Below are 15,356 nucleotides of genomic sequence, written 5' to 3'. Positions count from 1 at the left end.
AAAAACATCTCGTGATGAAGCACCCACAATTGCCAAAGGCAATTTGTTCCACTGGTTAATTGTTCTCACTGTTAGAAAGTTTCTCCTTAATTCCAGGTATTTTTCTCCTTGATTATTTTTCATCTATTGTTTCTTGTTGTGCCTTCTGGTGCTTTGGAAAAAACCCCTCTTCTTTGTGGCGGCCCATCCAACACTGGAATACTATCATGTTACCCCAATTCCTTCTTTTCTTTAGGCTAGCTACGCTCAAATCCTTCATATGTTTTTGTCTCCAAGCCATTAACCATCTTAGTTAGTCTTCTTTGTACTTTTTCCAAAATCTCAACATCTTTTTTGTAATGCGATGACCAAAACTGGATGCAATATTCCAAGTGTGGTTTTACTAAAGATTTATAAAGTGATATTAATACTTCATGTGATTTTGATTCTATTCCTCTGTTTATACAATCAAGGACTGTATTAACTTTTTTGGCTGCTGCTGCACACTGCTAGCTCATGTTTAACTAATCGTCTACAAAGACTCCTAGACTCTCACAGTTACTGTTTTTGAATCAGGTTTTGCTTTATCTGTACTTGTACTTTTGGTTTTTCATGCCTAAGTGTATAAAACTTTGCTTTACTCCACATTAACTTTCATGTTGTTGCCTATTGTTCAAATCTGTCAAGAACTTTTTGGATCCTGAGCTTGTCTTTTGGATGTTGACTATTTTTGTTAGTGTAGTATCACCTGAAAATTTGATTTGTTTCCCCTTCTACTGCCTCATTTAAGTCCTGAAGATATTGAAGAGTACTGGGCCTAAGACAGAACCTTCTGATACTCCACTGCTCATTTCCCTTCATGTAGATACTGTGCCAGTAAGGACTACTCATTGAGCCGGTTACAAATCCATCTGGTGGTGATGCTGTCGATCGCACATTTTTTTTTTAATTTACCAAGAAGTAGGTTGTGGCCTACTTTGTCAAATGCCTAGCTGTAGTCTAAGTATATTATGTCCACAGCATTTCGCTGGTCTTCAGTGACTAGTCACTTTGTCAAAAAATGAAATAAGATTGGTTTGGCATGATCTTTGACTCAGACATAAAAGATTATTGTATTTAGAAGGTCATCATCTGCAACTGGGATGGTATGTTTTCTTATGGCATGGTAAGAATAAAATTCATAGATATTTCCAAAATTACTATGTAGGAAATGCACTATTTTTAGTAAACTTTAAAAAAATGTTAACATATAAAGATATTTTATATGGAAATATGGAAGGGAAACTAAAAACCAAACAAGAACTGCAAGAACAGGATGTTGATTTATCATGGTGGCCACAAATGCAAATGCAATTGACATACGATAAAGATGTAAAATATATGGCTTTTATAAAGAGCAAACTTCATTTGATCAAATACTGTTAATGGTAAATGAAAAGTTAATCAAGAAATTATGTAACTTTTTACTAAGGCTAAAAATGGAAGATGAACAGAGGAACAAGACGATGATAGTATGGTTAAACTTTTTTGGATATAATATAGAACTAGATAACTGGCAAAAACTCTGGGAAAGAAACTATAAATTGATGGTGGCAACCACTTATAAAGAAAATGTGTATAAAATGTTTTATAGGTGGCACTTATTTAAAAATATGTCCACCAAATGTTGGAAATGTAATCAGAACCAGGCACATACTGTGGTGGACATGCCCAAAAATAAAAACATTTTGAGCGAAATGGATATATAGTTAGGGTTAGGGTTAGGGTTAGGCATATAGATTTTAAGCCAGAACTATTTTTGTTAGGCATAATACCATAAAATATGATAAAGAGAATGTTGGATCTCAGATTACTGCAGCAGGCTTGGGAGGGGTTGCACCTCATTGGGGAATGGTTTTTGACACAGACGGAGGGGAGGGAAGGAATAGGGGTAAAGGTCAGCTATAACTCAATGAAGTTTAGATCTGACTGTGAAAAGATCTTGCATATGATGCTCCTAATAAATGACTAGTTTTCTATTGAAACTTGACTTGATACTCATGAATCAATTAGAGCATTTTTAGGAAATCTAAAAGACAGTCAGATCTGCTTTTTAAATCTATCAAGATTACCAGGTCTCCTGTATCCTGGACCTCCAATCGCTCCACCGATATCAGGGGTGCTTGGAGGGAAACTCAGGCAACCATGGGAGAGGGCCAGCTAGCCAAAGAGAGCCTGATTGCAGCCTGACCTCAGACATCAAGCTGAGATGGGCGAAGCAAGAGCAGATGAGTATTCAACCCCTATAGCAGCTAAAGCTGAGTTCCCCCACCTCCATGCTGAGAAAAAGGTAAGGGCCCTGAGCAAGCTGGGAAGAGTGAAGGGGATGCTGGACTGGAACCAAGCCAGGCTCCCAAAGCCCCCAATGGAGCCCCTGGCTCCATAGAGCAATAGAGGGAGAAATTTGACTGGGCCCCCCTCCGTGAAGAGAGGCTATTATGCAGGCCAAAAGAGAGGGGAGGAGCAGTGGATCCTCTTGAGGTGACGAGAAGCGATGAGAATGCAACCCCCTTCCTCCACCCATCAGAAGGAGGCAGTTTGATGGGGACTCAGACTAGTTAGCCCTATTCCTTGTCTCAGCTGAGATCTACCTAGAATGTTATGGACACCTCTACTCATCCCCCAGAGCCATAGTGAATACTATCATAGAGGGACTGGAGCAGTGGGTCTCAACCTTCCTAATGCAGTCCCTTTAATACAGTTCCTTACGTTGTGATGACCCCCAACCATAAAATTATTTTATGTTTTCCTTATTTTTTAAAAAATATGCGTCAAAGGGGTCCCGACCCACAGGTTGAGAACCTCTGGATTAGAGGGAGAAGCAAGAGAATGGCTAGCAGCCCTCCACAAGAGTAGAGCCACCCAACTGCAAGGCGTAGATGACTTCCTATGACTGTTACATGCCAGATTTGAGGAGGTGGAGGAAGACCTGTATGTGAAAGATGAGCTCAGCGACCTAAAGCAGAGGGGCTGCCCCATCAAAGAGCATATCCGCAAATTTAGGAGTCATTGGAAGGCTACCACCTTTACTAGAACGTCTGTTAGTCCATTTTTTCAGAACAAGTCTGGACAAGCAAGATTGCCCAGGTAACTGCTTACCACAAGTTTGAGTTTTTGAGTTTGAGTTTTAATAAATTTATATGCCGCCCAATCCCGAAGGACTCCGGGCGGCTTACATAAAAAACAATAAAAAGAATACTAAAAGGTTTAAAAAGTAGAAGACAGACAAGTTAAAGAGATACAACCTGCACTTAGCCTTAATGGGGCTGGACCTCATTCAAGAGGTCAACAGCCCCAGGCCTGCCGGAAAAGCCAGGTCTTAATGGCTTTGCGGAAGGCCGCAAGAGTGGGGAGGGTCCGGATCTCTGGGGTAGATCGTTCCATAGGGCCAGGGCAGCCACAGAGAAGGCCTTTCCTTGAGGAGCCGCCAAATGACAATTGTCTAGTTGAAGGCACCCGGAGAAGGCCCACCTTGTGGGATCTTATCGGGACGCTGGGAGGTATGTGGCAGAAGACAGTCCCATAGATATCCAGTCCTAAGCCATGCAGGGCTTTAAAGGTGATGACCAGCACCTTGAAGCATGTTCGGAGACTGATTGGGAGCCAGTGCAGCTCGCGGAGGATAGGTGTAACATGGTGTATCTTGATACATCCAGTATCGCTCGCGCGGCCTGCATTCTGCACCAGTTGTAGTCTCCGAACATTTTCACGACATCCCAAACTGACTCTCTTTGTGGTTCCAAGTAGAAATAAAAGTTGATGGCAGATTGTGCACTAATGACACGAGAAAACCACCGGATGTGAAAGAGAGAGGTCAACCTGACCTGAAACCACCCGGCTGATGGGGACCCACAGCAACACAGTGGGCTCCGAAACCAGCCCCCCTTGAAGTCCACTGAAATGCTACAAATGCAGGGGGTGGGCCACATGGCATCTGCATGTATGAACCCAACTCCGATGCCAAGGCCATAGCCACCACTCAGGGCATGACTGGAACGGGGCCACAAATGGGCCACCAATGCACGCCGGAAGGCCCTCCAGGCTGCAGAGGTCCCCACCCAGACAAAGGGGGACCCCAAGTAACAATGACCAGTTGCCAGAATCGTATGACAGTGACAATGACAGTAAAAATGGGCCAATGGTGAGAGGACCAGTTTACCCTTTCCTTTTCCAATGTGCCTCACAACTCCAAAAAACAGCCAATCTGGATTGAACAGGTCAATGGTCCCTAATGGGGGGAGTCTATGCCACCCACCTGACCAAACCGTGAGACTAGAGCTAGCGGATCACTGGGAAGTAATTTGATTCATAATAACCCCCAAATGACAGATGCAGTCATATTGGGACTCTCCTGGCTAGTCAAGTGGGGACTGAACCATCTGATGGCAAGGTGGTACCTGCAGACTTAGGATAGAAAAGAGGCTCCAACCCCTTGCCATGCCAGCAAGCAGAAACACCACTCAGCAGGGAACCCTCCCCCAAAAGAACCCCCACCAGAACACTGGCAGCCACATCTGGCAAATTTCCAGAGACTGAACAGATCCCAGGGGAAAATCAGCACCTCACAGTGAGACCAAGTGCAACATTCTGCCCTCCTACCATGAGGCAGATTGTGCCATTGAAATCATCCTGGAGCAAAACTACCCAAATTATACTCCATGATGCTCCGGGAAATGCAAGAAATGCGCAAATACATAGACAAAAACCTATCACAAGGGTTCATCAAGCCAACCATGCCATGGGTCACAGTGCCACTCCTCTTCAAAGAAAAAAAAAGATGGAACTATGAGACTGTATGTGGACTTTAGAGGAATCAATGCTGTGTGCGGTACACAATCTATACTCCCTCCCCTTCATGAAGGACATGCTATCTCACCTGGCCAAGGGAAAGTCTTCACCAAGTAGACCTCAGAGGAGCAGACTGAGGGGAGAGAAGGAACAGAGGTAAAGGTCAGCTGTAACTCAACAAAGCTTAGATCTGACTGTGAAAAGGTCTTGTCTAGATGTTTCTAATAAATGACTATTTTGTATTGAAACTTGACTCAATACTCATGAATCAATTAGTGGCATTTTAGAAAATCTAAAAGACAGTCATGAAAAGAGCTGAGGTGGCACAGTGGTTAGGGTGCAGTACTGCAAGCCACTTTAGCTGACTGTTATCTGCAGTTCAGCGGTTCTAATCTCACCAGCTCAAGGTTGACTCAGCCTTCCATCCTTCCGAGGTGGGTGAAATGAGGACCCAGACTGTGGGGGCTATATGCTGACTCTGTAAACCGCTTAGAGAGGGCTGAAAGCCCCATGAAGCGGTATCTAAGTCTAACTGCTATTGCTATTGCTAAAAACATTTCATATGGATGAAACATGTACAGTGATACCCCATTGTCATTGGGGCACTTGGTACCATGTCCAAGAATTTACAAAACATATCAAGAAATTGCAGCTTCCTGCAATAACACCAGCGGAACTGCAAAAAACTGCACTACTAGGAATATCATATATTTTAAGAAGATACATGGTTGATACCTAGGACGCTGGCAGCAACCTGTATCAACCATTCTCATATTGTTTTTAATCTGTCTCTTAGGCAGAAATCCATTTTGGTCTGAATATATAAATTCATTCAAAACCCTTTTTTGTCTCTCTGCTATTATTGAAGTGTATACTTTATAATCAGCATTCAATAAAGATATTGGCCTGTAGTTTTTTGGTATAAGGGTAATATTTGCTTCTATGCACAAATATGTTACCTTCACTTCTAACTATACTTTATTATAGACTTCCAACATTGATGGACCTAAAGTATCTTGTAAATACTTATAAAGTTCTGCCAGTAACCCAACTGGTCCTGGTGTTTTGTTATTCTTTTGCCACTTGATCGCTTCTGTTAATCCTCTACCTTTTGGATGACAAAGTTGTCAGGTAAGTTGACTACTTATTGCCTAATCAACCTTGGTATGTTTTAAACTGATTTTCAGGGGAAGTCCTGAAAATTGTATCTAATTTAATAAAATAGAATTTAATGTAATTTAATTAGTTTCACATCCTGGCTTGTTACTTCCACATGCCTGCATTTGGCTGTAATAGGTTGGAGATTTGGAACCACAGCTAATTAATTGGAATATTATTAGACTACCAGAAAAAGGTGTTCTTAGACACGTAATGAAATGTGTAGGAGATCTTGGGAACATAGAGAAGACAACAAGAGAATTAAGGGGTGAAACCAGAGGTGGGTTGCTGCTGGTTCGGCCTGATTGGCCGAACCGGTAATAGCGGTGGGGGGAGACTCTGCCCAGCCGCCCGGATGCTTCTGTGCATGTGCAGAAGAATTGTGCGTGTGTGTGAGCGTGCCCGAATCAGTAGTAAAAAGATTAGCAACCCACCTCTGGGTGAAACATGGCATTTACAGAAAAGATTACTGAGTCCAGAAGAGATAAAATGTAAGAAAGAGATTCAGAGTTATTCAAAGTTAGGTAAAAGTTGTGCAGGAGAATTATTCTGGTAGGTATTCAAGATTCAGTTATGTTTGTTAAACATATGTATATGGCCACCCATCTTCAAAAAGGAACTCTGGGTAATGAACAAAAATAAAAACTTGATTGCTTGGTTATGTGTCATTATTTTCAACTTCTATCAATCATATTGGTAGATTTTCCCATGAAAACACCTGATTAAAAACCATTAAAGCAAAAAAGGCAATATTGAGCCCCCAATAAAGTTTATTTTCTGAGATGGGCAGCCATATAAATGTGATTAATAGTCTATAGTGACAATGCTGTATTAACACTATCCAGTTACAGCACTGACTTCAGTACCAAGCCTGTACCTTTTTCTAAAGCAAGGGTCTCCAAGCTTGGCAACTATAAGACTTGTGGATTTCAACTCCCAAAATTCCCCAGTCAGCATAGCTGGCTGAAAAATTCTAGGACAATGCTCACAAATCTTAAAATTGCCAAGGTTAGAGACCCCTGTTCTAGAGGATTTCTGAAGCTCAGTAAGAAGCAAAGAGATTTTATTTAGGGGCATATGAAAATGTCACTGGAGCATATCAAATGCTTATGTTATCTAGTATTCTGTTCTCACAGTAGCAACCAAGACAATACTTTTTTCATGCTCTCTACACGGAATCCCTGATGACCTTAATATAACTGGTCTGGAAGAGATTTCTTGACACAGAGCATGGCTTCTGTTTGTCATTTCTCCTTTCTTGCCATTGTTTGGATATATCTTCCCAGGTTGTCCAATTCAAGGTATGTCTGCAAGGATGGTAAAAAAAATTCAATATGGCAGACAGTATGTGTAATCCAAACTCTCCTGGTGTTATGTTATAATTATGTTATAGTTATGTTATAGTTATGTTATAGTTATGTTATAATTATGTTATAGTTATGTCATAATTATGTTATAATTATGTTATAATTATGTCATAATTATGTTATAATTATGTCATAATTATGTTATAATTATGCTAGAATTACAAACCAATCTCATTATGTTGCATCATCTGCAAAGTCATGGAATCAATTATAAACCAATCAATCACCATCCACTTAGAGACAAACAACCTAATCTCTAACAAGCAGTTTGGTTTTAGAAAAAAATTGTGCTGTAATCTACAACTCCTATACTGCAAAAACATTTGGACTACACAACTCAACCAGGATAAAGCAATAGATGCAATTTACATAGACTTCTGCAAAGCCTTTGATTCAGTGGTACACACAAACTACTGTTAAAACTAAGCTCTTATGGCATTTCTGGATCCCTGCATAAGTGGATAGCTGCGTTCCTGTCAAACAGGCAATAAGTAGTCAAAATAGGGAGTGGCCTATCAAACCCTGCACCAGTTAACAGTGGTGTTCCCCAAGGCAGTGTTTTAGGACCCACACTCTTTATGCTTTACATAAATGACCCTTGCACTCATTATAAGCAGCTGTGTCCTCTTCGCTGATGACGTAAAACTATTTAACACCACCAATAATACTTCTATACTACAAAGCGACATTGCCTATGTGTCAGAATGGTCAAACAATTGGTAACTCCAAATCTCAACCAAAACAAACGCTCTGCCTTACACATTGGCAACAAAAATCAGAAAACCAAATACAAGCTGGGTGGATATGACCTCATAGATGACCCTCACTCAGTCAAATACCTAGGAGTACTCATCTCAAATGATCTAAACATCAGAGCTCACTGTAACAGCATTGCAAAAAAGGCATTAAGAGCTATTAACTAATTTTACAAAGCTTCTTCTCTGGTAACGTTGTACTGCAAACTAGGGCATACAAAACTTTTGCCAGACCAATTCTCATCTGCCTGTAATCCACACTGTATATCAGACGTTAATACAATAGAGTGAATCCAGAGGTATTTCACAAGAAGAGTACTCCACTCCTCTGCTCACAATAGAATACCTTATGCCACCGGGCTTGAAAGTTTGGGCTTGGACAACCTAGAATTAATACCAACTAAGGTCTGACCTAAGCATAGTGCACAAAATTGTCTGCTACAACGTCCTACCTGTCAATGACTACTTCAGCTTCAACCGTAATAATACATGAGAAAACGGTACAAGGTAAAGCGCTTCAAATTCGATTGCAGAAAATATGACTTTAGCAAGAGAGTGGTCAATGCCTGGAATGCACTACCCGACTCTGTTGTTACATCCTCAAACCCTTATAATTTTAACCTTAAACCGTCTAGCGTGGACCTTACCCCTTTCCTAAGAGGTCTGTAGGGGGTGTGCATGTGCACCAATGTCCTTACTGTCCCTGTCCTATTGTCTCCATTTATTCGTACCCATTTCCTGTTTTCATGTCCATGTTTATACTTATACCTGTTACCTTGTACATGTTTGACAAACAAACAAACAAAATAAACAAATAAATAAATAAACAAATAAGTAGGCTGGAATGGGATGTTTAGGCACAGACCCTTGGCCGTGCCTACTTCACCCATAGCCACTTGCCTTGTCCATTTACAGCTAGCTTTTTTTCTGCTGGCCCTCCCCGGGCCATTCTCCATGGCCATTGGGCCCCTGCCCTTCTGCCCCTCATCCTTCATTCCTGTCCATTTGTCCAAACTCTGTTTGACCTGGGCCTTTGGCTACATGGGGACAAATAGCCTCCAGCCAATCGGGTGGAAGGCAGAAGCAATGGTGCTGTGGGTTCAGCATGTGATGCAAGATTTTTTAAAAAAACAGTATTGTGGCTACTCCACAAATTTTGGGGCCTTACAGATCTGTCACCAGGACCAGATGCAGGGGGAGTAGCAGCCGCCAGGGCCACTGGGTGGTTGGGGGGGGGGAAGACAAGCAAGAAGGGAGGGAGGAATGCCATAAGGGGGCTTCACAAAGACAGCTTGGCTCACAACTCAGCCAATGAAAAAGGGGAGGAGGAGTAAGGTTGGTGCACTGGGGGGGGGGGGAGGCCGAGAGGATTGCACAGGGAAAAGGCAAGGTCAGCACAACTTCTGCAATTGTAGCGGGGCTGGGGGGTGGGATTATGCAGGTCCCAAAACTTGTGGAGCAGCCACAATACTTTTAAAAAAATATTTCTTCTGCCTGTGACCTGATTGGCTGGGGGATATTTTTCCCATGCAGCCAAAGACCCAGGTCAAACAGTGTTTGGGTGAATGGGCAGGGATAAAGGCAAGGGGAGGAAAGCCAGGGGGCCATGGAGACTGGCCGGGGGAGGGCCAGCAGAGGTGGAAAGCTGGCTGTAAATGGGCTGAGGTGGGTGGCTGGGGGCAATGGACACATGGCAAGGGTCCGTGTCTAAACATCCTAAACCCTATGTAGGCTGTGTAATATAGAATATATCTTGGCAAATATCTGGAAATGGTTAGGCAGAGAAGGTAAGAAAGCATCTCAGAGATAATGACAAACCATTTTGGGATAGACTTGTCCAGGGGTGGGTTCCTGCCAGTTCTAACCTCTTCTATAGAAGAGGTTCCACAAATCTACAGTGCCGTTTAGAACCGGCTCCAGCTCCCACCCGCCACCCATCTGCACATCATCAAGATGAAGAGCGAGAGGAGGAATTCTGGGAGTTGAAGTCCTCTAGTCTTAAAGCTGTCAGGTTTGAACATCCCTGGTTTTTTTTTTTTCTAAAGGGCTATGGGTGCAAGGGTCTTATAACTTGAAAGCTTTAAGACTTGCGTGCTTCAAATGCCAGAGTTTCTGAGACAACATTTTGGTTGCTAAGCAAGAGCGTTGTTAAGTGAGTTTCACCACATTTTACAAGTTGGTCATGCCCATCCAGTCACATGGCTGGCAAGCCACTCCCACAAAGCAGGCCACACCTATAGAAGAGGTTCTAAAAAATTTTGAAACTCACCACTGGACTTGTCCATATTATGTGCCTTACAACAATAATGTGGGATGTAACAACTTGGTGCAAATTTTGGCCATTATTCCCTTGCTACTGCTATTGGGAAGCATTGCGTCTTGCCGGGAGTAATTAGTGCAGGAAGTGAAGGAAGTAATATGTAAGTAAGGAAGTGCAGGAAGCAATATGTATTTGTTCAATATAATATATACAACACATTAGTTTCATAAAATATCAGTGTCCTAAAGTAATTAATCCTTTGAATTTTGCAGATTCTCTCATACCTGTTTTGAATTTATAAACTATTGAACTTAGATTGTATTAAATACGGTCACTATCATAACAAATATCAAACGTTATGAAAACAATGTAGCATTTTCTCAGCATTTACTGCTTTCTTCTGAGTTTGTAGAGCAACATGCACAGAAAAGGATCTGTTTGATCTGCTGGATAACACAGCATTTTGCATAGGATTATACATATTACATATGCATGCATATTCCTGATTTAAATGACTGATGATATGACATGTGTTGGGTGCCCTCTGCTTCCCACCACATTTGATACCATGGCAAATTATTATGGATAAAGAAGTGGGAACAGTAACTTAGAAGGAACCAAAATCCCTCTTTGCCATCAAATCTGGCAGTGTGAAGGAAAGTAGATTTGGGCCCTTGAAATGAGGAAGAGGTAATTGAACTATTAAGGGAGAAGGAACATCAGAAAAGATTACCCATTCCTAGAAAAGAAGAATGTGTGAGAACATAATGTATTTTTAACTTGATTTTGTTTCATATGAGAAGGCAGAGATAGTCTCTATTGACTTGCAAGATTTTGATATTCTACCCCATAACAATGAAAAGCATTTCTTGTTCCTTGACTTGTTTGAATGTTTATTTTATTTATATGCCGCCCTTTTCCCCGAGGGGGACTCAGGGCGGCTCACAACTCAAACCAGGGAAGGGAGATACCAAACAAAAATTAAAAATGACACAAAACAATACATAATTTAAAACACACAACAGTCATACCATTCGAGACGGGGGGACCTAAATAAGCTGCCAATAGGCTTTTTCCTACTGAATACTAATGATATAATTATCTATACACTTACTGACAGCCTTAATTGTTTTAATTGATCAACTATCAGCTAAATCAATTTTTGTTAATTAGCCATCTTTCTGCTATCAAATTAATCAAATAATTATAGTTAAATACATTTTCTTCAAAATAAATGACTTTTTGAAAATAGAATGAATGAGCTGGAAGGGACCTATACTATTTCAGATAATTGAATCTCTAGACCAGTGATGGCAAACCATTTTTTCCCTTGGTGCCAAAAGTGTGCCCGTGCCCACACCCATAATCCCCTCCACACCCTGCCCATGTGTGTGTGACCCCCACATGCATGCATGACCCCCCACGCCCCATTTTGGGCCTGGCAGGCCTCATTGAAACTTTCATAGGCTGGAAACAGCTCATTTTCCGACTCCCGGTAGGCTCATTTTTCACCCGCCCCAGGATCCGGAGGGTTTCTAAGAGCCTGGAGAGGGTGAAAATGGCCTCCCAGAGCCTCCATGCAAGCCCTGTACTTACCTGACTTCGCATGGAGACTCCTGCGAAGGAAAGGGCAGTGTGGGTGGGCCAGCCAAAAATCAGCTGGCTAGTGCGTGCATGTGGGCTGTAGTGAGCTAGGGCAACTGCTTGCATGCCTGCAGAAATGGCTAGGCTTGCCACCTGTGGCACACGTGCCATAGGTTTGCCACCACGGTTCTAGACTCTTAAAAACATCCTGTGACAGTGCACCCACGATTTCTGGAGGCAAAGTTAATTGTCCTAAGGAAGTTTCTCCCCCCCCCCCCACTCCACTGACTGTGCGATAGAAATCTTACCCGGTGCCAAACTCCCTAAACCCAAGATGTATAGCATGTCCCCGAGGGAGCTGGAAGAACTGGGGGCATTCATTCAGAAAAACCTAGCAAGGGTTTTCATTGAGCCAACCTGACCAAAAATCACAGCCCCAGAGTTGTTTAGAGAAAAAAAGATGGCTCTAAACATCTCTGCGAGGATTTTAGAAATTTATTATCAGTGTGGAGAACATGTATATCTCCCCCTTATGAAAGACATGCTACAGGGAATAAAAAATTCAAAGCTGGACTTAAGGAATGTTTAGTACCACAGCAGAATTAAGGAGGGGAATGAGTGGAAGATGGCATTTAACACCCCCATTAGGTGGTACCAATTCAAAGTGGGCTACAAGGGCCCCCTGCAGTGTTTATGTAATTAATAAGCCAAGTGCTACATGAGCATTTGTATATTCTACAAAGCAGAATATGTAAACCTAGTCCAGGCTGTTCTAAACAAACTCTGCCAAACTTTATGCTAAACTCTCTAAATGTGAATTCCACCAAGAAAAAAAATAGATTATGTAGGGTACTGCATTTTACACTAGGACGTAGAAATGGACCCTTTAAAAGTGCAGGCGGTACTTGATTGGGAACCACCCCACATGCATAAAGTTACAAAGTTTCATGGGATTCCCCAACTTTTACCATCAGTTCATCCCTGCTTTGCCCAGATTGCCTCCCCATCGCTAAGCTTTAAAAACGAAGAAGGAGGGTAACCCAAAACCGAAGCAGCCTTTCAGCTGGACAATGGAATCCCAAGCTGCGTTTGAAAAACTTAAACGGCTGTTTTCAGCAGAGCCAATTCTAAAGCACCCGGACACAGACAAATCGTTCATCATAAAAGCAGATGCCAGTGATGTGGCAATAGGAGAGGTCCGGCTTCAGAAAAATGAGCAAGACCAATTACAACCATGCGCTTACACATCCAAAAATTTGAATGAGACTAGCAGAGATGGGCCATTTGAGAGAAAGAAACTTAGGCAGTTCAGTGGGCACTTTTAACCTGGAGGCATTTCCCAGAGGGGAGTAAGATCCCTTTTGAAGTCTGGACGGATCATAAAAATTTAGAAGCCCTTAAAACCCCAAGGAAACTCTCCCCAAAACAAGTATGATGGATGCAGTACTTTAAACAGTTTGAGTTTATGCTCAGGTATCTCCCCAAGGGAAAAATCTTTCTGGCAGATGCACTATCCAGAAAACTGCAATACAATAGTACAAAGCCAGACGTAATCAAACACATAGTACAAAACAATCAACTAGCTGCTAAAGTAATCACCAAATCCCAGGCAAAACAAGAAATGTTGACGGACAATGACACCACCCAAACTTTTAAACAAGCTTTGGCCACTGATGAATGGGGTTTGAGCCACAAATCCAGCTGTCTGATGAAAGATAACTTAGCTTGGGTGGGGGCGGATGGGAAGTTGTATGTTCCAGCTAGCCAAAGATTGCGCTTAATGGCAAGGTGCCATGACTCCAAATTAGCTGGACACCTTGGTTTTGTGAAAACTTTGCACCTAATTAAAAGACAATTTTGGTGTCCATCACTAAAAAAGGACATAGAGAGCTATGTAGTTAGCTGTCCTATTCATGCGGCAGTAAAAAGATGTCAAGGGAAAACCCCAGGACTCTTACAGAAGGTAGCCAAACCTTCAGCACCTTTATTGTAAGACTTTAATGTAGAACTGCCAGAAAGCGCATGGAATACTGTCATTTGGGTCGTAACAGACCTGTTTTCAAAACAGGCACATTTTATACCTTGCCAAACAATCCCTACTGCCAAAAGTCTAGCCACGTTATTCCTGATACACATTAATCGCCTTCATGGAGCCCCGCAGAGAATCATCTCCGACAGAGGGGTCCAATTCACCTCAAAATTTTGGACGGCATTTTTGACCTTACTTGGCACCACCCAAGGATTGAGCTCCAGTCACCACCACCCCACTAACGGTCAAACTGAAAAATTGAACTCGGTTCTAGAACAATATCTAATTTTCAACAGGATAACTGGACAGATCTTCTACCTTTTGCGGAAGTGGCCTTCAATAACGCTGTGCACTCAAGCACTGGTTTCACCCCTTTTAGAGTAGCAACAAGCCCCATGCCTGAACTATCCACAGAAGAACCCACTATCCCCTGACTTAAGGAGTGGATGGACATTTTACAAAACACATTGGCAGTAGTTAGATTATCTTTAAAGGAAGCTAGAGAGGCTTTTAAAATTCAAGCTGAAAAGAAAAGAATGGAACCCAAACCTTTCCATGTTGGAGATACAGTATACTTATCTACAAAATTCCTGAAATCTTTACAGCCATCAAAGAAATGAGGGCCAAATTTCATTGGACCTTTCCCTATCACTAGAGTCATCAACCCAGTAACAGTAGAACTACTCCTTCCAAAGACACTCAGGCAAGTCCACCCAGTATTTCACATTAGTTTACTCAAATGAGAGATAATCTCATCACTCAGTCCACCCGCACCTATACCACCTATTCCCATCATGATAGAAGGTGAACAACACTTTGAAATCAAGGAAATCCTTGACTCTAGGATAAACAGGAGGAAAACCCATTACTTAGTTGCTTGGAAGCATCTACCCTCATCCCAAAATGAATGGGTTGCTAAACACCATGTTAGGGGCCCTACCTTACTGAAAGAAATTCACTCCCAATACCCTGACAAACCTTGTTAAAATACTATGATGAAATTTTTGTTTCTATCTTTTCATAGGTGGATCTCTCCTTTTTCTAAGGAAGGCAGCATGTCAGATCCCTAAAAGTGATACTGCCATTCAATTGGGAGGAGGGGGGCCTTGGAGTCAATTTATTAGCAGTGCCTGTGACAACTGATATTTTACAACTGGTTTCCTGGCACCAAAGTGCCTTGAGATCTCCTCACCTTTTAGGGAATGTTTATGATGGCCATGTGGGACGGTTCACTTTAATGTTTAATGGAAGATAACCATGGGAATGTATGGTTGTATCTGGTTCTCAGGGCAGCTGGGAAAGTAACCACCTTCACACTCTTGTATAGGCTAAAATCTGCATTCTGACTAATGGGAGGGGTCTCTACTGCTTTAATTCTACTTGACTTGCCTAAGGGG

General features: G+C 42.1%; 1 protein-coding gene across 2 annotated transcripts in view; it reads right to left on the bottom strand.

The window, feature by feature from the left end:
* LOC116513350 (gamma-aminobutyric acid receptor subunit beta-1-like) overlaps positions 1-15,356 on the bottom strand; it is a 97,711-nt gene that overhangs the window by 35,242 nt on the left and 47,113 nt on the right. The window lies entirely within an intron of this gene.

Source organism: Thamnophis elegans, chromosome 9 (assembly GCF_009769535.1).
Source record: "Thamnophis elegans isolate rThaEle1 chromosome 9, rThaEle1.pri, whole genome shotgun sequence".
Classification (NCBI taxonomy): domain Eukaryota; kingdom Metazoa; phylum Chordata; class Lepidosauria; order Squamata; family Colubridae; genus Thamnophis; species Thamnophis elegans.
Note: the sequence above shows the minus strand (reverse complement) of the source record. Positions and strands in the feature narration are given on the sequence as shown.